At 40.7% G+C, this 24,686-nt stretch overlaps 1 protein-coding gene across 3 annotated transcripts in view; it reads right to left on the bottom strand.

Moving 5' to 3' along the window:
- The window catches only part of LOC117529166 (mucin-2), a 115,358-nt gene that overhangs the window by 12,284 nt on the left and 78,388 nt on the right, over window positions 1-24,686 (bottom strand). The window lies entirely within an intron of this gene.

Below are 24,686 nucleotides of genomic sequence, written 5' to 3'. Positions count from 1 at the left end.
CTCACAGTATTACTAGAGGTCAGGGTAATGCCATCCAGAGTAAGGATCTGGTTAGACACCATGTTTCTAAGATTTGTGGGGCCAAGTACAATAACTTCAGTTTTATATGAGTTTAAAAGCAGGAAATTAGAGGTCATCCATGTCTTTATGTCTGTAAGACAATCCTGCAGTTTAGCTAATTGGTGTGTGTCCTCTGGCTTCATGGATAGATAAAGCTGGGTATCATCTGCGTAACAATGAAAATTTAAGCAATGCTGTCTAATAATACTGCCTAAGGGAAGCATGTATAAAGTGAATAAAATTGGTCCTAGCACAGAACCTTGTGGAACTCCATAATTAACCTTAGTCTGTGAAGAAGATTCCCCATTTACATGAACAAATTGTAATCTATTAGATAAATATGATTCAAACCAGCGCAGCGCAGTGCCTTTAATACCTATGGCATGCTCTAATCTCTGTAATAAAATTTTATGGTCAACAGTATCAAAAGCAGCACTGAGGTCTAACAGAACAAACACAGAGATGAGTCCACTGTCTGAGGCCATAAGAAGATCATTTGTAACCTTCACTAATGCTGCTTCTGTACTATGATGAATTCTAAAACCTGACTGAAACTCTTCAAATAGACCATTCCTCTGCAGATGATCAGTTAGCTGTTTTACAACTACCCTTTCCAGAATTTTTGAGAGAAAAGGAAGGTTGGAGATTGGCCTATAATTAGCTAAGATAGCTGGGTCAAGTGATGGCTTTTTAAGTAATGGTTTAATTACTGCCTCCTTAAAAGCCTGTGGTACATAGCCAACTAATAAAGATAGATTGATCATATTTAAGATCGAAGCATTAAATAATGGTAGGGCTTCCTTGAGCAGCCTGGTAGGAATGGGGTCTAATAGACATGTTGATGGTTTGGATGAAGTAACTAATGAAAATAACTCAGAACAATCGGAGAGAAAGAGTCTAACCAAATACCGGCATCACTGAAAGCAGCCAAAGATAATGATACGTCTTTGGGATGGTTATGAGTAATTTTTTCTCTAATAGTTAAAATTTTATTAGCAAAGAAAGTCATGAAGTCATTACTAGTTAAAGTTAAAGGAATACTCGGCTCAATAGAGCTCTGACTCTTTGTCAGCCTGGCTACAGTGCTGAAAAGAAACCTGGGGTTGTTCTTATTTTCTTCAATTAGTGATGAGTAGTAAGATGTCCTAGCTTTACGGAGGGCTTTTTTATAGAGCAACAGACTCTTTTTCCAGGCTAAGTGAAGATCTTCTAAATTAGTGAGACGCCATTTCCTCTCCAACTTACGGGTTATCTGCTTTAAGCTGCGAGTTTGTGAGTTATACCACGGAGTCAGGCACTTCTGATTTAAAGCTCTCTTTTTCAGAGGAGCTACAGCATCCAAAGTTGTCTTCAATGAGGATGTAAAACTATTGATGAGATACTCTATCTCACATACAGAGTTTAGGTAGCTACTCTGCACTGTGTTGGTATATGGCATTAGAGAACATAAAGAAGGAATCATATCCTTAAACCTAGTTACAGCGCTTTCTGAAAGACTTCTAGTGTAATGAAACTTATTCCCCACTGCTGGGTAGTCCATCAGAGTAAATGTAAATATTATTACGAAATGATCAGACAGAAGGGAGTTTTCAGGGAATACTGTTAAGTCTTCAATTTCCATACCATAAGTCAGAACAAGATCTAAGATATGATTAAAGTGGTGGGTGGACTCATTTACATTTTGAGCAAAGCCAATTGAGTCTAATAATAGATTAAATGCAGTGTTGAGGCTGTCATTCTCAGCATCTGTGTGGATGTTAAAATCGCCCACTATAATTATCTTATCTGAGCTAAGCACTAAGTCAGACAAAAGGTCTGAAAATTCACAGAGAAACTCACAGTAACGACCAGGTGGACGATAGATAATAACAAATAAAACTGGTTTTTGGGACTTCCAGTTTGGATGGACAAGTCAAGCTTTCAAATGAATTAAAGCTCTGTCTGGGTTTTTGATTAATTAATAAGCTGGAATGGAAGATTGCTGCTAATCCTCCGCCTCGGCCCGTGCTACGAGCATTCTGGCAGTTAGTGTGACTAGGGGGTGTTGACTCATTTAAACTAACATATTCATCCTGCTGTAACCAGGTTTCTGTAAGGCAGAATAAATCAATATGTTGATCAATTATTATATCATTTACCAACAGGGACTTAGAAGAGAGAGACCTAATGTTTAATAGACCACATTTAACTGTTTTAGTCTGTGGTGCAGTTGAAGGTGCTATATTATTTTTTCTTTTTGAATTTTTATGCTTAAATAGATTTTTGCTGGTTATTGGTGGTCTGGGAGCAGGCACCGTCTCTACGGGGATGGGGTAATGAGGGGATGGCAGTGGGAGAGAAGCTGCAGAGAGGTGTGTAAGACTACAACTCTGCTTCCTGGTCCCAACCCTGGATAGTCACGGTTTGGAGGATTTAAGAAAATTGGCCAGATTTCTAGAAATGAGAGCTGCTCCATCCAAAGTGGGATGGATGCCGTCTCTCCTAACAAGACCAGGTTTTCCCCAGAAGCTTTGCCAATTATCTATGAAGCCCACCTCATTTTTTGGACACCACTCAGACAGCCAGCTATTCAAGGAGAACATGCGGCTAAACATGTCACTCCAGGTCCGATTGGGGAGGGGCCCAGAGAAAACTACACAGTCCGACATTGTTTTTGCAAAGTTACACACCGATTCAATGTTAATTTTAGTGACCTCCGATTGGCGTAACCGGGTGTCATTACTGCCGACGTGAATTACAATCTTACCAAATTTACGCTTAGCCTTAGCCAGCAGTTTCAAATTTCCTTCAAGGTCGCCTGCTCTGGTCCCCGGAAGATAATTGACTATGGTTGCTGGTGTCGCTAACTTCACATTTCTCAAAACAGAGTCGCCAATAACCAGAGTTTGATCCTCGGCGGGTGTGTCGTCGAGTGGGGAAAAACGGTTAGAGATGTGAACTGGTTGGCGGTGCACACGGGGCTTCTGTTTAGAACTACGCTTCCTCCTCACAGTCACCCAGTCGGCCTGCTTTCCCGGCTGCTCGGGATCTGCCAGAGGGAAACTAACGGCAGCTAAGCCACCTTGGTCCGCACCAACTACAGGGGCCTGGCTAGCTGTAGAATTTTCCACGGTGCGGAGCCGAGTCTCCAATTCGCCCAGCCTGGCCTCCAAAGCTACGAATAAGCTACACTTATTACAAGTACCATTACTGCTAAAGGAGGCCGAGGAATAACTAAACATTTCACACCCAGAGCAGAAAAGTGCAGGAGAGACAGGAGAAGCCGCCATGCTAAACCGGCTAAGAGCTAGTAGCTGCGCTAAGCTAGCGGATTCCTAAAAACACACAAAGTGAATAATGTGTAAATAATTTAGAGGTGATTCAGCAGAGGGAGTGCTTTAGTTAAGGCACGTGAAGATTACACTGTGAAACAAATCATTATCTAGGTAACTAGATCAATCTAACTGCGCAGATTAAACAGCTAACAGATACAGCAAAACACCGCTGTGCTCCAGAACAGGAAGTGATACAATACCGCAGTGAGAGCCAACCACCAGTTGTGAACAGGTGCTTCCAGCAGGGGCAGAATGTTCAAAGACCATGCACCAAGTTTGGTTCAACTTCAATTGTGACCGCAATTATTTGCTGGTGGTCAATTTGATCTTGCCCAGGCCATCAACTTTGGTGGACATCAGTGTGCAAAAATCTGAACAAACCTTTTAAGGGCACTTCTGACCGTCATCCACATATGAAGATTGTTGGAAATTGAGCAAAGGACCTGGGAGCAATAGGGGTATGTTCACACAGACACATAGACAAATGTTGGTCAAATTTTAGTATGAACAATTAAAGATTTTAACCTTTATTTAACCAGGTTAGTCCCACTGAGATTGAAACCTCTTTTGCAAGGGAGACCTGGACAATTATAAAGTTTCTAATTCAACCTAACCTGCATGCGTTTAAATGTGGGAGGAAACTGATGTAAACATGGGGAGAACATGCAAACTCCACACACAGGTGGGAATCGCACCCATGGCCTCTTGCTGTGAGGCAACAGTGCTAACAACTAAGCCACTGTGCTGCCGATGAAGATGATGATGAAGGAGAATAAAAGTTCTAAATGGAGTCTATGGCCACTCCTAAATGGGACACCACTCCTTCACAGGTTACTTCCTCAGCCGTAGTTGGGGAAGTGACCTCTTGTTTATTGATACAGACAGGCAGCATGACCAGATATCAAACCCAGGGCTACATGTTGGTCGCCCAGCTCCTATCCTTCTGAGCTACCTGCTCTCCAGATATAGTACCATGTAAATGTGAAGGATTTTGTCACATCTTAAATGCACCATGATGCAAAGCTACAAGGGCCAGAGTTTGAAAGGATGGCGTATTGTCCAGAGGAAGAAAAAGTGCACCTGAAAAAAGAAATGAAGCGTAGCGTTTGTTCTGGCAGAAGATTCATGAATGAGCTCCTTACTCAACCAGCTAACTGAATCCAGCTGCGCACTTTAATCCAAAGCAGCTGCTTCTGTTTAACATAACTGGAGCCAATACAGTGCAGGCTTCACTGTTAAAAGCTCATTGTCTTACTCAGTTCCTTCTGTTTGCAGTTGCCGCCTGAAGCTCCCTCCACCTCCCCACCACCACCAGTTTGTCCCTATCTGTTGCGGGGATGGGCTCCAGCGAGATTCGTGAGACACTGCTCATCTCACTGCCGCAACGGGGACCAAGGTCAAAATGAACATTGTACATTATAACAACTTGTGTAATAAATTCCTTTTCTTTAAGCATGTGAGTCTTCTGGTAGAATGGCTCTTTTCCAAAGTGAACAATATGTGAAGCGAGTCCACTTAAAAAGGACTGGGATGGATTGCTTTTGAAAGGGATTATGTCTGAAAACACCCTCACTATAATCAAGCACTTCACTCAAGATGGTCGTTGGTATTGTCATGCGCAAAAAAGTGTTACCTAACAGAAAATCAAACTGTGTAGACGAACACTGCAGTCAGACAGAGCAAACAGTAAAAAGTGAGTATGTACAAAAACAGCAGAGAGATGTCTTCTCTCTACAACATTTACAGCAGCTATCCCTTTTTTTTGTGGCAGCCGAGGCTGCTTCTCCGCTTGAAAGAAACTTCTGACGCTGTGTAAAATGAGTTGCCAGTGATGGAGTCTTTCCCTACCATTTCTACGGCTCTGAAATGAATAACGCAAATAAAATCCTGCATCTTTCACCCCCCCCCCATTTGTGGCACGGTGCGGCTCAGCTCCCGACCAAGCTCCCCAGTGTCTGCAGCGTTCCCTCCTTTGTAAAAATGAATAGCCCTGGAACACAGCTCGGCACGATCAAGGCACGTTGGTGCTGTAGGGAGCTGTCCACTCTCAACCTTAATTATCTGCACACTGAGCCCACGATGTGTGGCAGGCATGAAGCTGTGGAGTTAATACACTTCTTCCCACAGCTCCACTCCCATCCTCTGCTCACCTCACCGATCCTTTTTACAACTATAGGGGGGCACCCCATGTGCCGGCTGCAACTTTAAGAGCTTTACAAACTCATTTGTGCCCACGTCAATTAGAGTTTTAAATAATAGTTCATGGGATAGGTAGTAGGATTGTGCATTAATGTCATGGTGACATTGCTATCCAGTGTTATTTATTCATTGTCATTCACTATATCGTCAGCATTTTCCTTTTAACCATATGTGGGAGACAGCTGTGCAATAGGGGTATGTGCAATATGGGTATGTGTATTAGGGATATGTGCAACATGCATGAATCATCTGTGTGAGACTGCTGTGCAATAGGGTTATGTGCAGTTTAGATATGTGTATTAGGGATATGTGCAATATGCATGAACCATCTGTGTGAGACTGTTGTGCAATAGGGTTATGTGCAGTTTAGATATGTGTATTAGGGATATGTGCAATATGCATGAATCATCTGTGTGAGACTGCTGTGCAATAGGGTTACGTGCAGTTTAGATATGTGTATTGGGGATATGTGCAATATGCATGAACCATCTGTGCAAGACTGTTGTGCTAAAGGGTTATGTGCAGTTTAGATATGTGTATTAGGGATATGTGCAATATGCATGAACCATCCGTGCAAGACTGTTGTGCAGTAGGGTTATGTGCAGTTTAGATATGTGTATTAGCACTTGGAAGACCAAGGACTGGTCAAATGACCAATCTACCTCTAAAGGCCCACAGGATGGTCAAATGACCAAGATCCCCTGTGGAGAGCTACTTCAGTTATGTAAACAAGGAAGTCTCAGAACACCTCAGGGGAGGGGCTGACTTGGCTAGCCACATTCTTGTGTTTGCATATTTAATGTCTGAAAGGGCTGCTGATTTGTGCTTAGGTGGATAAATAACTTTACCCAGGGGGGAGAGATGAAATTTTGTTTTCTGAATTGTATTGAAATGTACCAAAAAACACACCAAAAGAAAACTTTTTCTGAATTGTATTGGAATGTACTAAAAACACACCAAAAGAAAACTTTGTTTTCTGGATTTTATTGAAATGTACCAAAATGTACCAAAAAACACACCAGAAAACCAAAATATATACAATAGGTACAGGTTACAGTCACTCACAATGACAGTCCCCACACTGCCATGGAAGGTCTTTTCTGCATTTGCCACAAGTATACCTGTCGCATTTCAATACAATTCAGAAAACAAAATTTCATCTCTCCCTCAGGGTAAAGTTATTTATCCACCTAAGCACAAATCAGCAGCCTTTTCAGCTAAGCAGGCACTTCTTCTTCTTCTTCGTCTTTCGGCTGTTCCCGTTAGGGGGCGCCACAGCAGATCAATCGTTTCCATCTCACCCTGTCCTCTGTATCTTCCTCTGTCACACCAACCACCTGCATGTCCTCCCTCAGCACATCCATAAACCTCCTCTTTGTCCTCCCTCTTCTCCTCCTGCCTGGTGGATCCATCCTCAGCATCCTTCTCCCTATATACCCTGGGTCCCTCCTCTGCACATGTCCAAACCATCTCAATCTCGCCTCTCTGACTTTGTCTCCAAACCGTCCCACCTGAGCTGTCCCTCTGATATGTTCATTCCTAATCTTGTCCATTCTTGTCACTCCCAAAGAGAATCTCAACATCTTCAGCTCTGCCACCTCCAGCTCTGCCTCCTGTCTTTTTGTTAGTGCCACCGTCTCTAAACCATACAACATAGCTGGTCTCAGTACTGTTTTGTAAACTTTCCCCTTCACTCTTGCTGATATTCTTCGGTCACAAATCACTCCTGCCACCTTTCTCCACCCACTCCACCCTGCCTGCACTCTCTTCTTCACCTCTCTACCACACTCTCCATTACATTGAACAGTTGACCCCAAATATTTAAACTCATCTACTTTCACCACTTCTACTCCTTGTAACTGCACTATTCCACTGGGCTCCCTCTCATTCACACACATGTACTCAGTCTTGCTTCTACTGACTTTCATTCCCCTTCTCTCCAAAGCATATCTCCACTTCTCCAGACTAGACTCAACTTGCTCTCTACTCTCACTACAGATCACAATGTCATCTGCAAACATCATAGTCCATGGGGACTCCTGTCTGATCTCATCCGTCAACCTGTCAATCACCACTGCAAACAAGAAAGGACTCAGAGCTGATCCTTGATGTAATCCCACCTCCACCTTGAATGAGTCTGTCATTCCGACTGCGCATCTCATGCAAACACAAGAACGTGGCTAGCCCCTGAGGTGTTCTGAGACTTCCTTGTTTACATAACAGAAGTAGCTCTCCACGGGGGATCTTGGGGTCATTTGACTCTTCGTGGACTTTACAGGTAGAAGAGAAAAGCTTGGACCTCCCAGTGTTAGGGATATGTGCAATATGCATGAATCATCTGTGTGAGACTGCTGTGCAATAGGGTTATGTGCAGTTTAGATATGTGTATTAGGGATATGTGCAATATGCATGAACCATCTGTGCAAGACTGCTGTGCATTAGGGTTATGTGCAGTTTAGATATGTGTATTAGGGATATGTGCAATATGCATGAACCATCTGTGCAAGACTGTTGTGCGTTGTGCAGTAGGGTTTTGTGCAGTTTAGATATGTGTATTAGGGATATGTGCAATATGCATGAACCATCTGTGTTAGACTGCTGTGCAATAGGGTTATGTGCAGTTTAGATATGTGTATTGGGGATATGTGCAATATGCATGAACCATCTGTGCAAGACTGTTGTGCTAAAGGGTTATGTGCAGTTTAGATATGTGTATTAGGGATATGTGCAATATGCATGAATCATCTGTGTGAGACTGTTGTGCAATAGGGTTATGTGCAGTTTAGATATGTGTATTAGGGATATGCGCAATATGCATGAACCATTTGTGCAAGACTGCTGTGCAATAGGGGGGTTATGTGCAGTTTAGATATGTGTATTGGGGATATGTGCAATATGCATGAACCATCTGTGCAAGACTGTTGTGCTAAAGGGTTATGTGCAGTTTAGATATGTGTATTAGGGATATGTGCAATATGCATGAATCATCTGTGTGAGACTGTTGTGCATTAGGGTTATGTGCAGTTTAGATATGTGTATTAGGGATATGTGTTGTTACACAGTATACTTGAATTGTGATGAGAATTGCGCAGCTTGCTTCTCACTGCTGTGGCGTGCGGATAAGTGATCCTCCACCTGTTGTGAGAAGCTGCTCATTTGCATAAAGTTAAAAAAGATACAGACCTGAATGTGTTGCTGATAGCGTGTGTCTTTTGTAAGATATTGTTGTAACTGCTGACTTACCTCACCTCTTCTTTGCTTCACAGAGAGTCAGTTTGTCGTGTCCACCTGGGGGGTGTTTGGTGGTGGGCTGGGTCCAGGAGCGCCGGGCTTTGATCCTTACGGGCGCTGGAGAGCGTGCCAACAGTCACTCCACCAGAAAGACGCTGTTTAGTTTGTACACATTGTTATGCACCAAAGAGGGTAAAAAATAAATTGTTTTGTTTTGGAACCGCTTTCTGGTTATTTTTAGCGCTGGGTTCTGTCAGACGCAGGTCCGCTCCTCAACCCGCGTCGACACATAACAATATGTGCAATATGCATGAACCATTTGTGCAAGACTGCTGTGCAATAGGGGGGTTATGTGCAGTTTAGATATGTGTATTAGGGATATGTGCAATATGCATGAATCATCTGTGTGAGACTGCTGTGCAATAGGGTTATGTGCAGTTTAGATATGTGTATGGGGATATGTGCATTATGCATGAATCATCTGTGTTAGACTGCTGTGCAATAGGGTCATATGCAATATTGGTGTGTGTATTAAGTTATGTGAAATATGCATGAGTTATGTAACTATGCCATGGCAGTTTTATCTGTGCAGCTCATGGAGTCCAAGACAAATTTCCCAGAGGGGACAATAAAGTGTATCGTATTGTATTGTATCGTATCGTATCATATTGTAACTAAAGGAGGTGCACTTTGTAGATGTTTCACAAGTGCCCAAATCAGCTATTGAGAGGTGTACGTAATTATACCTGAGGGTACACCTTCTGAAATGCAGATTATTTTTATTTTTAAATGAAATATTACAGAGAATTATTTGTGCCCCTTTGCTGACCTGACTGCAATAGCTTAGCTGGCGAGCTTTGACAAGCAGTTTGTTATAGTAAAGTTGCAAACACAACAACAAAAATCCCATTTAATAAAAGTTGGAGACATCCTCGTCTGACACTAATCTTCACGAAGAATGTGCTGTACACCAGCAGCAATAAAAATCATTTGTCAGAGGTTAATATTTTTTTGTGAGAGTTCTCGTGCTGTAATACAAAATAAAAACCCTGTCAGAGGCGGATCTTGGGCGGGATTCTAGCCTCGCTGAGATTTTCAGGCTCTATTTCTTTTCACCATTACCATTCCAACTGACCTGATGTTCAGAAAGAGTAACGCACAGAAGCCCTTTTTCATTCCATCCAGCTTACTGAAGCAGGAACACATCACAAACTTAGGTCAAGGTGCTACACACAATCAAGGCCTAGGTCTGTTCTTCCCAGTCGTGATTTGGCTCATTATGTATAGTTGGAGCCATGAGAAATGCAAAATACTTCAGATTTCAATTACTAGCATTGGGAACCAGTGGTTCAGACCTCACCTACTCCATGAGCAAGTACATTGGTGACAGTGGTAAATTAGAACTCCCTCAGGTAATTTTATGACAAGAAGAAACATCAAGCAGACCAGACTCATTGAGGTGACCATCTGCTAACAAATTAGAAGAAAGTCCAACAACAAGCTGTCAGATCATGGAATGACAGATTTGATGCAGTTAAGCAAACACAAACTGTCCCGTGTTGATAATGATGAATGGTTGTCATATCAACCAGGAGTTGCAGAATAAATTCCTAGTGAAATGGAATGCAATAGTAAGTGATGCATGTGTAATCTCAACTTTATCATGCTGTGAATGACTCTTATTGGAGTTGAAAAATGTGATTTGACAAGACGGTAGAGTGCATTTAACTCTATTTGGACTGGGACCAAATGTTGTCCTGGCAGAGTATATTTTACTCTGCAAAATTTACTGTGTATGAAATTTGTAATTTGATATACACATTTCAGAATCATCCAGTAGACGGAAGCACAACACATGATGTCTTATTTTTCATGGGAACTCTGGAATGATGTTCAAAACAATGGTTTTGAAATGTTTGGGAGCAGTGTTTTGAGTTAGTCATCACTAATTTGCAGAACTGATGAAAAATTCTGGTACCATCCCCAGCCACGCATGCTATCTGTTTTTTTTTAAACTCTCATTTTAATTCCCAGTTCTTTTGTATGTTTTGTCCCATATTGTGATGGGGTCCTTTTCATGTAGCTTCAGAAAGTTTTGAACCTTGGGTGAGTGAAAGGTTTTGAAATGTTTAGGTGTAGGGAAAAACACATTTATGATTATCCCAGGCTTTGAATCCTGCACAGCTCTGTAAATCTTACCAAGTTTTATTCATCTGAAAAATGCTCTTTCATTAAACACTTTTTTTTTTTTTACCTTTCTTGAGACAAAATTCTCTGATTTCAATTTCAAATATTGCCTGTGACCAGCATACTAATGAAGGAAAGGAAAAAATCGAACAGCACAGGAACAATGAAGTGTTCAGGATGTTCTGCACAGAAAAGACCACAGTACTTTTAAATCTTTGTTGTCACAGAGTCACAGCGGGAGGAACAAAGTGACTCCAAAGTCAACTATCAGTTGGAAAACTTAATATTTGTGCTATAAAACCTGAGCAAATACCTATAGCAAACACTGGAGCTGCTCCTACTGTGTGACCTCACATTGCAGAATTTATAACATCCTTTGAGATTTGCCGCATAAATCTCTGAGATTTTAATCATTCAGTCTGGGAGAGAGGGGGGTGGGGGGTGCGGGGGAGTGACCTTGTCAATGAGCACTACACCACACATCTCTTTAGTAATTTGAATCAGAAGCTCTTCCATTTACATGAAATTTGTCAGCTATTATTTTCAACAAATTGAGAACCAGAAGGGTAGTCAGAGAACACATACTTCCACCAAAGTCCACAGTCACAACCTTGATATTTTTCTTTTTTTAATGTTGATAACTGAACGTTGATCCTGATCACTCCTCATTTATCATGATCTGTGATCCTGATCATTTCCGTTTATCATATTCCTGACCTTTGAACCTGATCACTCCTCTTTGATCCTGATCATTTATTTTTGACCATGTTCATGGCCTCTGATCCCGATCAGCCATCTTTAATCTTGATCTGTGATCCTGGTCACTTATCTTTGATTATGTTCATGCCCTTTGATCCAGATCATTAATCTGTGGTCTTAACTTTGATCTTTATTGCTGGGTTTTGAGCCTGATTGTTGATTATGTTTCCTGAAATTAAGCCCCGATTGCTGAACACATAACCCCCTTGACAAAGGTTATGTTTTCTTTGCTGTTTCTTGTCAATCTGTCTGTGTTTTTTTTTTTTTTTTTTTGTCAGCAGGATATCTAAATTCTTTGATCATCTGTCAAAGTGTAAAGGCAGGATAAAAGGAATCAGAATCATAGATCAAAAGTAGAATAAAAGGAATCCGGGTCATAGATCAAAAGTAGGATAAAAGGAATCAGGATCAGGATCAAAGAAATAAGTATTCAAAATAAAACAACAATGCTCAAATATTAATTACGAAAATATACAAAATAACAACACCCCCTTGACTTGAATCTGCAGTACAATTTGTTCAACTGTTCCTTGACCGAATGTCTATTTCTCCACTGAATTTCATGGAAATCCATTTATTCCCCTTTGAGATAATTTGTTGCCAAACAAACAAAACAAACAGACTAACAGAAACAAAACCCTAACCTCCTTGATGGCTGGAATAAATCAAAATAACACTGATACAACCCCTGGCAAAAATTATGGAATCACCGACCTCAGAGGATGTTCATTCAGTTGTTTAATTTTGTAGAAAAAAGCAGATCACAGACATGACACAAAACTAAAGTCATTTCAAATGGCAACTTTCTGGCTTTAAGAAACACTATAAGAAATCAAGAAAAAAAGATTGTGGCAGTCAGTAACGGTTACTTTTTTAGACCAAGCAGAGGAAAAAAATATGGAATCACTCAATTCTGAGGAAAAAATTATGGAATCACCCTGTAAATTTTCATCCCCCAAATTAACACCTGCATCAAATCAGATCTGCTCATTGACATTGACCCTATGTCATGACACTGACCATATGTGTCTTTTTGCAAGGAATGTTTTTGCAGTTTTTGCTCTATGGCAAGATGCATTATCATCTTGAAAAATGATTTCATCATCCTCAAACATCCTTTCAATTGTCCAAAATATCAATGTAAACTTGTGGATTTATTGATGATGTAATGACAGCCATCTCCCCAGTGCCTTTACCTGACATGCAGCCCCATATCATCAATGACTGTTGAAATTTACATGTTCTCTTCAGGCAGTCATCTTTATAAATCTCATTGGAAAGGCACCAAACAAAAGTTCCAGCATCATCACCTTGCCCAATGCAGATTCGAGATTCATCACTGAATATGACTTTCATCCAGTCATCCACAGTCCACAATTGCTTTTCCTTAGCCCATTGTAACCTTGTTTTTTTTCTGTTTAGGTGTTAATGATGCCTTTCGTTTAGCTTTTCTGTATGTAAATCCCATTTCCTTTAGGCGGTTTCTTACAGTTCGGTCACAGACATTGACTCCAGTTTCCTCCCATTCGTTCCTCATTTGTTTTGTTGTACATTTTTCGATTTTTGAGACATATTGCTTTAAGTTTTCTGTCTTGACGCTTTGATGTCTTCCTTGGTCTACCAGTATGTTTGCCTTTAACAACCTTCCCATGTTGTTTGTATTTGGTCCAGAGTTTAGAACAGCTGACTGTGAACAACCAACATCTTTTGCAACATTGCGTGATGATTTACTCTCTTTTAAGAGTTTGATAATCCTCTCCTTTGTTTCAATTGACATCTCTCGTGTTGGAGCCATGATTCATGTCAGTCCACTTGGTGCAACAGCTCTCCAAGGTGTGATCACTCCTTTTTAGATGCAGACTAACGAGCAGATCTGATATGATGCAGGTGTTAGTTTTGGGGATGAAAATTTACAGGGTGATTCCATTATTTTTTCCTCAGAATTGAGTGATTCCATATTTTTTTCCTCTGCTTGGTCTAAAAAAGTAACCATTACTGACTGCCACAATCTTTTTTTCTTGATTTCTTATAGTGTTTCTTAAAGCCAGAAAGTTGCCATTTGAAATGACTTTAGTTTTGTGTCATGTCTGTGATCTGCTTTTTTTCTACAAAATTAAACAACTGAATGAACATCCTCCGAGGCCGGTGATTCCATAATTTTTGCCAGGGGTTGTACTATGAGAGACAAGAACGCAAGTGCAATGTTCTCAATACTTTACTGCAATCAGACTAGCAATACATGCAGGCAAAGAAATGTACGTGCCATGAAATGTACAGTGGTGTTCAGAATAATAGTAGTGCTATGTGACTAAAAAGATTAATCCAGGTTTTGAGTATATTTCTTATTGTTACATGGGAAACAAGGTACCAGTAGATTCGGTAGATTCTCACAAATCCAACAAGACCAAGCATTCATGATATGCACATTCTTAAGGCTATGAAATTGGCTATTAGTAAAAAAAAAAAAAAGTAGAAAAGGGGGTGTTCATAATAATAGTATTGTGGCATTCAGTCAGTGAGTTCGTCAATTCTGTGGAACAGACAGGTGTGAATCAGGTGTCCCCTATTTAAGGATGAAGCCAGCACCTGTTGAACATGCTTTTCTCTTTGAAAGCCTGAGGAAAATGGGACGTTCAAGACATTGTTCAGAAGAACAGCGTAGTTTGATTAAAAAGTTGATTGGAGAGGGGAAAACCTATACGCAGATGCAGAAAATTATAGGCTGTTCATCTACAATGATCTCCAATGCTTTAAAAAACAAAAAAATCAGAGACGTGTGGAAGAAAATGGAAAACAACCATCAAAATGGATAGAAGAATAACCAGAATGGCAAAGGCTCACCCACTGATCAGCTCCAGGATGATCAAAGACAGTCTGGAGTTACCTGTAAGTGCTGTGACAGTTAGAAGACGCCTGTGTGAAGCTAATTTATTTGCAAGAATCCCCCGCAAAGTCTCTGTTAAATAAAAGACATGTGCAGAAGAGGTTACAATTTGCCAAAGAACACATCAACTGGCCTAAAGAGAAATGGAGGAATATTTTGTGGACTGATGAGAGTAAAATTGTTCTTTTGGGTCCAAGGGTCACAGACAGTTTGTGAGATGACCCCCAAACTCTGAATTCAAGCCACAGTTCACAATGAAGACAGTGAAGCATGGTGGTGCAAGCATCATGATATGGGCATGTTTCTACTACTGTGGTGTTGGGCCTATATATCGCATACCAGGTATCATGGATCAGTTTGGATATGTCAAAATACTTGAAGAGGTCATGTTGCCTTATGCTGAAGAGGACATGTCCTTGAAATGGGTGTTTCAACAAGACAATGACCTCAAGCACACTAGTTACCGAGCAAAATCTTGGTTCCATACCAACAAAATTAATGCCTCACAGATGTGAAGAAATCATGAAAAACTGTGGTTATACAACTAAATACTAGTTTAGTGATTCACAGGATTGCTAAAAAAGCAGTTTGAACATAATAGTTTTGAGTTTGTAGCGTCAACAGCAGATGCTACTATTATTGTGAACACCCCCTTTTCTACTTTTTTTTTTTACTAATAGCCCAATTTCATAGCCTTAAGAGTGTGCATATCATGAATGCTTGGTCTTGTTGGATTTGTGAGAATCTACTGAATCTACTGGTACCTTGTTTCCCATGTAACAATAAGAAATATACTCAAAACCTGGATTAATCTTTTTAGTCACATAGCAGTACTATTATTCTGAACACTACTGTACAGCGCAATCAGAACATGTTGGCTTTATGCAAAATCGTCCGACAAACTGAAAACAATATTTAAAGTTATATTTTACTATATTAATAATGTAAGATGCATTTTAAATGTTATATTAGAGGTTGGCTTTATCTCCTTCCTTCACTCTATTAAAGTTTCATACAGCGGTACCAGCAGGAGAACATCATTTCTCCTCCAGCCCTCAACTTTTAGCAGAAATATAGTAGCGCATAGTTAATCAACTGAAAATATTTTTACTTTTTCCTCAAGGCGGAATATAGCTATTTAAAAATAAAAAAATTGTTGCCATCGTGAATTACAAGTGTGGCTAATCTTTGTGGAAACGTCAAAAATGCATTTGCCAAAACACAGTATTACAGACGGACTCCACTGACCATTCATTAGCATTCATTAAAACCTCCCTGTTACATTGTTGCTACTTTTTCGAACAAGCTGTACCAGAACGTATTGCATTGTCTGGGTCTAACGTCTGATTCTCCCTCGACTTGGTAATTTATTCGACTGGGTGTGTTTCTGATTCAACTCATCCATTTCAATAAACTCTGCAACAGTATGTTGTGCAAAAAGATCTAACCCAAACACTGATTTATTATGCAAGTCTCATTTTTCACGGCTCCCAAGGTGGAAGGTAAAATAAATAAAACAGCTGAAAAAAAAAATATGACTGAAGATATTTGATTGATCTGAAGTCTGAAGATCTTCAGTCAGAAATATGCAGGTTGTGCACCTCTGCGAGCATCACTTAATAATTACCGCAGTATGAAAAATAAATCTTTCAACAAACACCTCAAGCTATATAAAGCACAAAATCAGAAATTGCTTCAAGACAATATTAGATATGTGGAAATAATATAATTAAATCAGCCCTGCAGGATTAAAGCTACAGTGTGTTGGCTTTACCGGCGTGTATTAACAAAAGATGGATTATAGCATTCATAACTATCTGTTCGTTAATGTCTAATTAATTATGTGCAGCAATGAACTGAAGTGTTTTCCTGAGCTTAGAATGAGCCATTCACATCTGCATGGGGTGGACCCCTCCATGAAGGCTGCCATGTTGCACTGCAAGGACTTACAGTACACCAAAAGGGATATATTTACTGCACGTCGTGAAATTTGCAGTGTGGCCAGAAAACTGAAGAAAACAAATACTTAGAATCAGTGGTTGCTCCTCTGTACAATTTCTATTGGTTGCTAGTGAAAGCTAACAAGTTTGAGAACTTTCATTTTTGCAAAATAGATGATCATACTTATTGCTTATCACAAGAGAAGGCAAGGGAGCATGAATCCCCATTACCAAAAAAAGCGAAAATGTGAAGGAGAAACAAAATCATTACCAGGGATGGCATAATGCAATCAGCAATGTCTCCACGAGATTACACTAAATCCTACACACTGTAGCTTTAAAAATAAAATCCAACAAACTTTGGATAAAATGTACAAAAACGTTGCAGAAAGCTGCCATTTTTCAGCTGTGGCTGGAAAATGGTGCCTGATGAATATTTTCAGAATGTAAGGAACTTGCCACCATACCTGTCATCATGCCATGGCCCAGTATGTGTGCCTTACCCTCAGGTAAGAGTACATGTAAAGATAACAATACAAATATCAGACAAATATTAGACCACACCAACCATAAGGACACAAGAAACATGTAGAAATGTATGGAATCACTGCATGCTTTCATATGTTCATGTGTCAGTCACATTTTTTGTGCAGATGATAACTTGAACAAAATTTGTCAGATGTTAAACAAATTTGAACTAGACAACCAAATTGAGTATATCTCAGATGACTTCAAGTTTGAGCATGCTTGGACCAAGACTTGATGAGGACTATATGAGGTCTGTTAGAAAAGTATCGGACCTTTTTATTTTTTGCAAAAACCTGATGGATTTGAATCACATGTGTTTGCATTAACCAACCTTGAACCTTCGTGCGCATGCGTGAATTTTTTCACACTTGTCGATTGCATCATTTTCTGGTAAGCAGGCTTTGTGTGAGGACGTGTGTAGTGCGCTCGGCGGATTTTCATCTCAGTGAAAAAGACGGAACGACTGGAGCAGCGCCACATCAAATTTTGCCAGAAACTGGGAGACAGCCAGGTGGAAACCATTCGAATGATTCAGATGGCTTTCGGTGACTTTTCAATCGTGTGACTATCCGAGAAATTGTGGAAGAGGTGGGCATGTCACAGCATGTCCTGTGAGACTTCAACACGGAGGTACTTTTGCTCCGCCGTCAGCAGCTTCGGCACGAATTTCACTGCCACTCTTTTCATGGCCAAATCTTTGGTCACAGTGGAATGTGCCGAAAAAGCACTGATGTCCACCTCTTCCACAATTTCTCGGATAGTCACACGACGGTCCCACATCACCACAGCGTGCACTTTGGAAATGACCTGGTCATTTCAACATGTTGATGGCCGACCGGAGCGTGGCTCGCTCTCCATCGTTGTGCGGACGTCTTTAAACCAGTTATACCGCTCCTTAATCTGTGTGATGCCCATAGGATCGTCACCGAAAGCCGAATGGTTTCCACCTGGCTGTCGCCCAGTTTCTGGCAACTGGGCCGTTGCTCCAGTCGTTCCATCTTTTTCCTTGCAATGAAAATCCACCGAGCGCACTACACGCGACCTCACACAAAAGCTGCTTACCAGCAAATGACGCAATCGACAGATGTGAAAAAGTTCACGCACGCGCACGAAGGTTCAAGGTTGGCTCATGCAAGCACTCATGATTCAAATCCATCAGGTTTTTGCAAAAAATAAAAAGGTCCGATACTTTTCTAACAGACCTCGTGTATATATATATATATATATATATATATATATATATATATATATATATATATATATATATATATATATATATATATATATATATATAAGACAGAAGTCAGACTACCAGAGCAAGAATTTTAGCTGAGGAAGCTTCTGCGATTTGAAGCGAAACGTCCTCGCGTCAAGCAACCCAGTCCAGTCAGAGATTCAAGCTTCTCTACTATCCCCATGAAAGTGACACTGTTTACAAGTTTAGCTGCTGTGTTATATTTTAAGATGGAGTTAATAGCTAACATATGGCATAGTGGTTTACTGAAGCAGTTAATGGCATTAATATCAAATTCAGTGTCCCATGTGACACACTGAATATGTAAGGAGCATATTGCAAATTTGTAATTCATAAGTGATGTGCTAGGTGACTAAATAAGTCCTGCTGTGAGATTTTGCAAGGAATGCACTGATGGATGCAGCGATGCTAATGCTAACTGCAAAACACAACAATGCCCTCTGAGATTAAACAGCATCACATTTCTCCAAACATTAGCTGATAACAATGTCTGAGTGGATTTACAGCAGTACCATAAAGTATTCCGCTAAGAATAGTGAGTTTTAACAGTAGCGTTAAGGTACGTTTTCCCTCACAGTGTCAGCGCCCAATACTGCATAGTAACAGTTGCTAATTGCAGAATGGTTAATCATCTGTCAATACTAACCTTGGAAATAGTCACTTAGCGTATGAAGTAGGGCCTCTTTAATATCTGCTAGAGATAGTGTGACAGAGAGTTTCCTAATTATTGGGGAAAGCTTTTATTTACAGGCTGGTAGCAGTTGTTTGTGTTCAGCTTAACAACATCGCAAGTACTGAATAATAGCTAGTGGAGTGGAAGGCTCAGATGGTTGAAAAATTATTTATGTAATCAGAGAAAAAGACAGAACAAGAGAGAGAGACCCGTGATGGCAAAGTGGCAGTTTGCCACCGGAAAACAAAATAACAAAAAATCCGATGCTGTATCGGGACACATCCATCTTTATCTGTCTGACATCATTTGTAAACATATAAACCAGCATATTCAGGCTTTATTGAGAATTGTTATAGTATAGAAGGGTGAGTTATTTAGTTCCACCTCTCTAATGTTTGCGAGAGGAGAAGATTAATGGGATGGTTAAGGCACATCCCAAGGGAGAGTGAGGATTTAGAGCTAGAAGGAATGTTGAGAAAAAACCAGATTCATTTTTTATTAATCTGGTGCATCACTGTTTGTTTGTTTGTTTGTTTTATTTTTAACCTAAATGTGAATCGTTGGATTATTAAACACAAAAAGGTGTTTCTTTGAACTCACACATTTATGGAAGTGATATTGGTTAGCGCAGCTGCCTCACAACAAAAAGGACATGGGTTCAAACCCTAGACGGCGCGTTTTAATGTTGATGTCTGTGACGATGCTCAGACATTCAGATTATTGTATCCAAGAAGGTATCAAAACAGGACTTGTTTAGTTCCTGGAAGACATGTTGCTCTTCATCCAGAAAAGCTTCATCAGTTCTAGCTGGAGTCATGAGAGACTCAGATATTTATCTTCTGTGGCTCACTGATGTCACAGTGATGTAATGAAAGTCACTAAGAGTTGTTGGTCACCGGAGTCACTTGCCTTCCGATGTGAGCTTTGTTCAGACTGCCAATTCAAATTGGATTCATTGAATATCTGATTGAAATCTGATCTCACTGATTGACAATCCAAGTTATATATAGCAAGTGACCAGATCCAATCTGTGTGTCCGTGTGTCAATCCAACCTGGTCTCATGGCAAGTTGTGCTTCAGCAGCACGAAATATACATTAATCTATTGGTTTGTGATATTGTGACGAAAAGCACTTCATTTTCGTCATGGAAGCACAAATTCATTCTCATTCATTCCATGATGGCTGCACGAAATTAAAAGTAAAGTGGGGGTCGAGGGGTGGTTATGGTTAGGGTGGGGGGAAGGAGTAAGATTAGGTGATGGTTAAGGTTGGGTTGGGGGTGGAAGTAGGGTTAGGAATAGTGAGTTAAAAAAAAGCTCCGTCACGAAAATTTGACTCATTTCATCACGGGAGCATGAAAAAAAAACCTTGAGACTGGGCTGGTCAATCTGTCTTATCCACATTGGTTGCTACAGTAATGAGTGTTGGCAGGAGCATGGAGTGGCATACTTGGAAAAAAAAACTGGAGCAACACCTTAATCTTTTGCGCCACCTTACTCCATTTTGCCATACCAGGGCAATATCAGAAACACTGATACCATGCACCTGAAGCATCCATGTATTATTAAGGGTGGAACACACTGCAAGCATCACATCAGACATGAGACATGCACAGAGCAGGTGAAGTCAGCTGTTGCATTGCTGGTGTATCTTTCCACATCAATTGTCATTGATGTGACTTATAGTCCACACTGTGTCTTCTATGACCATTCTGTGGATATGGCTTTGGTGTTTGTATGTGTACAACCCCTGGCAAAAATTATGGAATCACCGGCCTCGGAGGATGTTCATTCAGTTGTTTAATTTTGTAGAAAAAAAGCAGATCACAGACATGACAAAAAACTAAAGTCATTTCAAATGGCAACTTTCTGGCTTTAAGAAACTGTTGTGAAAGTGTAGTGACACGGACCCACAACAGGGGGCGCAAATGAACGGTCAATAGATGAGCCAAAAGGTAACAATTTAATGTTGTGAAACGTGCACAACGAACATACAGACAATCTCAGAATATAATTACAGTCAAATTACAAAGGTGACGTGTGGGCAGGCTCGAGGATAGAAGACGTCTGTCCTGAGAAGAGTCGGAACCACACGATTTCCGCCCCCACAGAACCTGGTGAATACTGGAGCCGCCAAGTCCCGAATTCCCAGGTGATCACCGTCCCCGACTGTCGGATCTGGTACTGCTGGCGAAGAACAAAGACAGTCAAGTGTGGGTGTGTGTACACCCAGTAACAACAGCGGTGGGAATGCCACCTCCACCTCTCACTCAATATGTTGCAGAGTACCGCAGTGATTCCTCAGGGGAAAAGAGTGCCGTCCTGCACTCACTCAGCCTCCACAGAAAAAGGAACCGGTACTCCTGCAAACACTCACAATATACAGATATATTGCAAAAGACACAAACGGCTGAGGATATTACCTCTAATGAAGTATGATATCTCGGCGATGAGGTGGAGATGACGTCTGGTCTTTATGGAGTGCGATGATGAAGAATGTGTGACAGCTGTCAGGAATTAATGAGTGACAGCTGTCACTCCCGGCTGTGTCCGTGGCGGCAGCGCCCTCTCGTGCCTGAAGCCCGCACTTCAGGCAGGGCGCCCTTTGGTGGTGGGCCAGCAGTACATCCTCTTCTGGCGGCCCACACAACAGAAACATTATAAGAAATCAGGAAAAAAAATTGTGGCAGTCAGTAACGGTTACTTTTTTAGACCAAGCAGAGGGAAAAAATATGGAATCACTCAATTCTGAGGAAAAAATTATGGAATCATGAAAAACAAAAGAACGCTCCAACACATCACTAGTATTTTGTTGCACCAACTCTGGCTTTTATAACAGCTTGCAGTCTCTGAGGCATGGACTTAATGAGTGACAAACAGTACTCTTCATCAATCTGGCTCCAACTTTCTCTGATTGCTGTTGCCAGATCAGCTTTGCAGGTTGGAGCCTTGTCATGGACCATTTTCTTCAACTTCCACCAAAGATTTTCAATTGGATTAAGATCCGGACTATTTGCAGACCATGACATTGACCCTATGTGTCTTTTTGCAAGGAATGTTTTCACAGTTTTTGATCTATAGCAAGATGCATTATCATCTTGAAAAATGATTTCATCGTCCCCAAACATCCTTTCAATTGATGGGATAAGAAAAGTGTCCAAAATATCAACGTAAACTTGTGCATTTATTGATGATGTAATGACAGCCATCTCCCCATTGCCTTTACCCTGACATGCAGCCCCATATGATCAATGACTGTGGAAATTTACATGTTCTCTTCAGGCAGTCATCTTTATAAATCTCATTGGAACGGCACCAAACAAAAGTTCCAGCATCATCACCTTGCCCAATGCAGATTCGAGATTCATCACTGAATATGACTTTCATCCAGTCATCCACAGTCCACGATTGCTTTTCCTTAGCCCATTGTAACCTTGTTTTTTCTGTTTAGGTGTTAATAATGGCTTTCGTTTAGCTTTTCTGTATGTAAATCCTATTTCCTTCCTCCCATTCGTTCCTCATTTGTTTTGTTATGCATTTTCGATTTTTGAGACATATTGCTTTAAGTTTTCTGTCTTGACACTTTGATGTCTTCCTTGGTCTACCAGTATGTTTGCCTTTAACAATCTTCCCATGTTGTTTGTATTTGGTCCAGAGTTTAGACACAGTTGACTGTGAACAACCAACATCTTTTGCAACATTGCGTGATGATTTACCCTCTTTTAAGAGTTTGATAATCCTCTCCTTTGTTTCAATTGACATCTCTCGTGTTGCAGCCATGATTCATGTCAGTCCACTTGGTGCAACAGCTCTCCAAGGTGTGATCACTCCTTTTTAGATGCAGACTAATGAGCAGATCTGATTTGATGCAGGTGTTAGTTCTGGGGATGAAAATTTACAGGGTGATTCCATAATTTATTCCTCAGAATTGAGTGAGTCCATATTTTTTCCCTCTGCTTGGTCTAAAAAAGTAACCGCTACTGACTGCCACAATTATTTTTCCTGATTTCTTATAGTGTTTCTTAAAGCCAGAAAGTTGCCATTTGAAATTACTTTAGTTTTGTGTCATGTCTGTGATCTGCTTTTTTTCTACAAAATTAAACAACTGAATGAACATCCTCCGAGGCCGGTGATTCCATAATTATTGCCGGGGGTTGTAGATGGCTTCCTTGACATGTCTTTCAAACCAACCATCAATCTTGTCTAAAATATGAATGCTATTATTTTCAAAGGTGTGTCCTTTTTTCTTCAGAAACAGGTAGACGGTTGAGTCCTGACCAGAGGAACTGGCCGTCCTGTGTTGAGCCATTTGTTTGTTGAGTGGCCGTTTGGCTCATTGCATCTTCACTGCACTGAACTGCATACACCACATTGCTTTTTTGGGTGTGTGGTGTGCCGCCTTTGGGGTGAACATGAAGAGTTCAGATGCAAAACCCAGTATCTCCAAAATCAGAAATTTTTAGTTGACGCCAACATGTACTTGGCTGTCAAGGGGACCATCAGTGTGCAAAATATGAAAGAATTTGAACAAACTGTTTTCATGTTATTGATGGAAGTCTGTGCATTTCCGCATAGGGTTTCCATTAAATCTCAATTTTCAACTGCATTTTTCTCCATTTGAAAAAAAAGGACTTACTGGGTTTTGCATCTGAACTCTTCACGTTTCCGTGGGTGTGTGGTGTTGCTGGGTTTGAAAAACACAGCAATGTTGTGTTTTTTGAAAATCCTCCTGTTTCTCAGAAATTCCAGCCACATACGGAATTTTGATATTATGGCTTTCCTTCTTCTTTTGGCGTTCTTTTCTGTTATTTACAGCTTGAAGTGTCTAGAAAGTTTTGAGGGTGCAGTAACTTGTAGTTTCCTTGTAGGGGCACTGGATGCCTCAATAAAAGGTTGTGACTACCGTAGGTAGTGCGCAGAAGTAGGGTGGCAGCCGGTGAAACCTGATCGTTGTGATCTGCTTGTAAGTAAATATTCGCTGTGTTCCTGTTGCAATTTCGTCGTTCTTCCTGTGATTCCGAACATACTTCTGTTGGACACAACACAGCCAGCAGACTCTTAGTTGTTAGCACACAGTAACTGGAGGCATAGTCAGTAAAACAAGCCTGACTTCAATGCACAATGGATCAATTCAATCCGCAACAGTATCAGTGAGAGCAGCAGCAAAGAGAGACTCCAGTGACGTGAGCAGAAGGTCAATAAAGAGGAATCAAATATGCCACATAGGAAGATAGCAGTAGATGGCAGGCTAAACTCAGAAGAAACAGAAAGACAACAAAGGTTGATAACCGGGCGTCAAAACACTGGAGATGAATGCAAGAAAACTAGTAGCTATACGCACAAGACAATCTAGTGCAGAAGTGAGGGAATTGTGATGGTTTAAGTGTTCAATCCAGCTAATCTGGAAATAAGTATGTATGTGAACCTGGAAGGCTGAGCACCCAGGAAGTAAAGCCAACGACATAGGACATGAGGAGACACAGCAACTAAGAAAATGAGAAAACTAGCATTTAGCCATAAATACCTGACAAAGTCTAATTCAGAACTTCTGAAGGTAAGAAAGTGAAAGGCATTAAACAAACTGGATAACTACTACTACAGTGCCTTTGGCTTGTACCATACAGAGTGCACCATAGGCTTAAATGAGCACAAGGTA

This window comes from Thalassophryne amazonica, chromosome 17 (genome assembly GCF_902500255.1).
Source record: "Thalassophryne amazonica chromosome 17, fThaAma1.1, whole genome shotgun sequence".
In the NCBI taxonomy this organism is placed as follows: domain Eukaryota; kingdom Metazoa; phylum Chordata; class Actinopteri; order Batrachoidiformes; family Batrachoididae; genus Thalassophryne; species Thalassophryne amazonica.
This window is presented reverse-complemented; position numbering and strand designations above follow the sequence as displayed.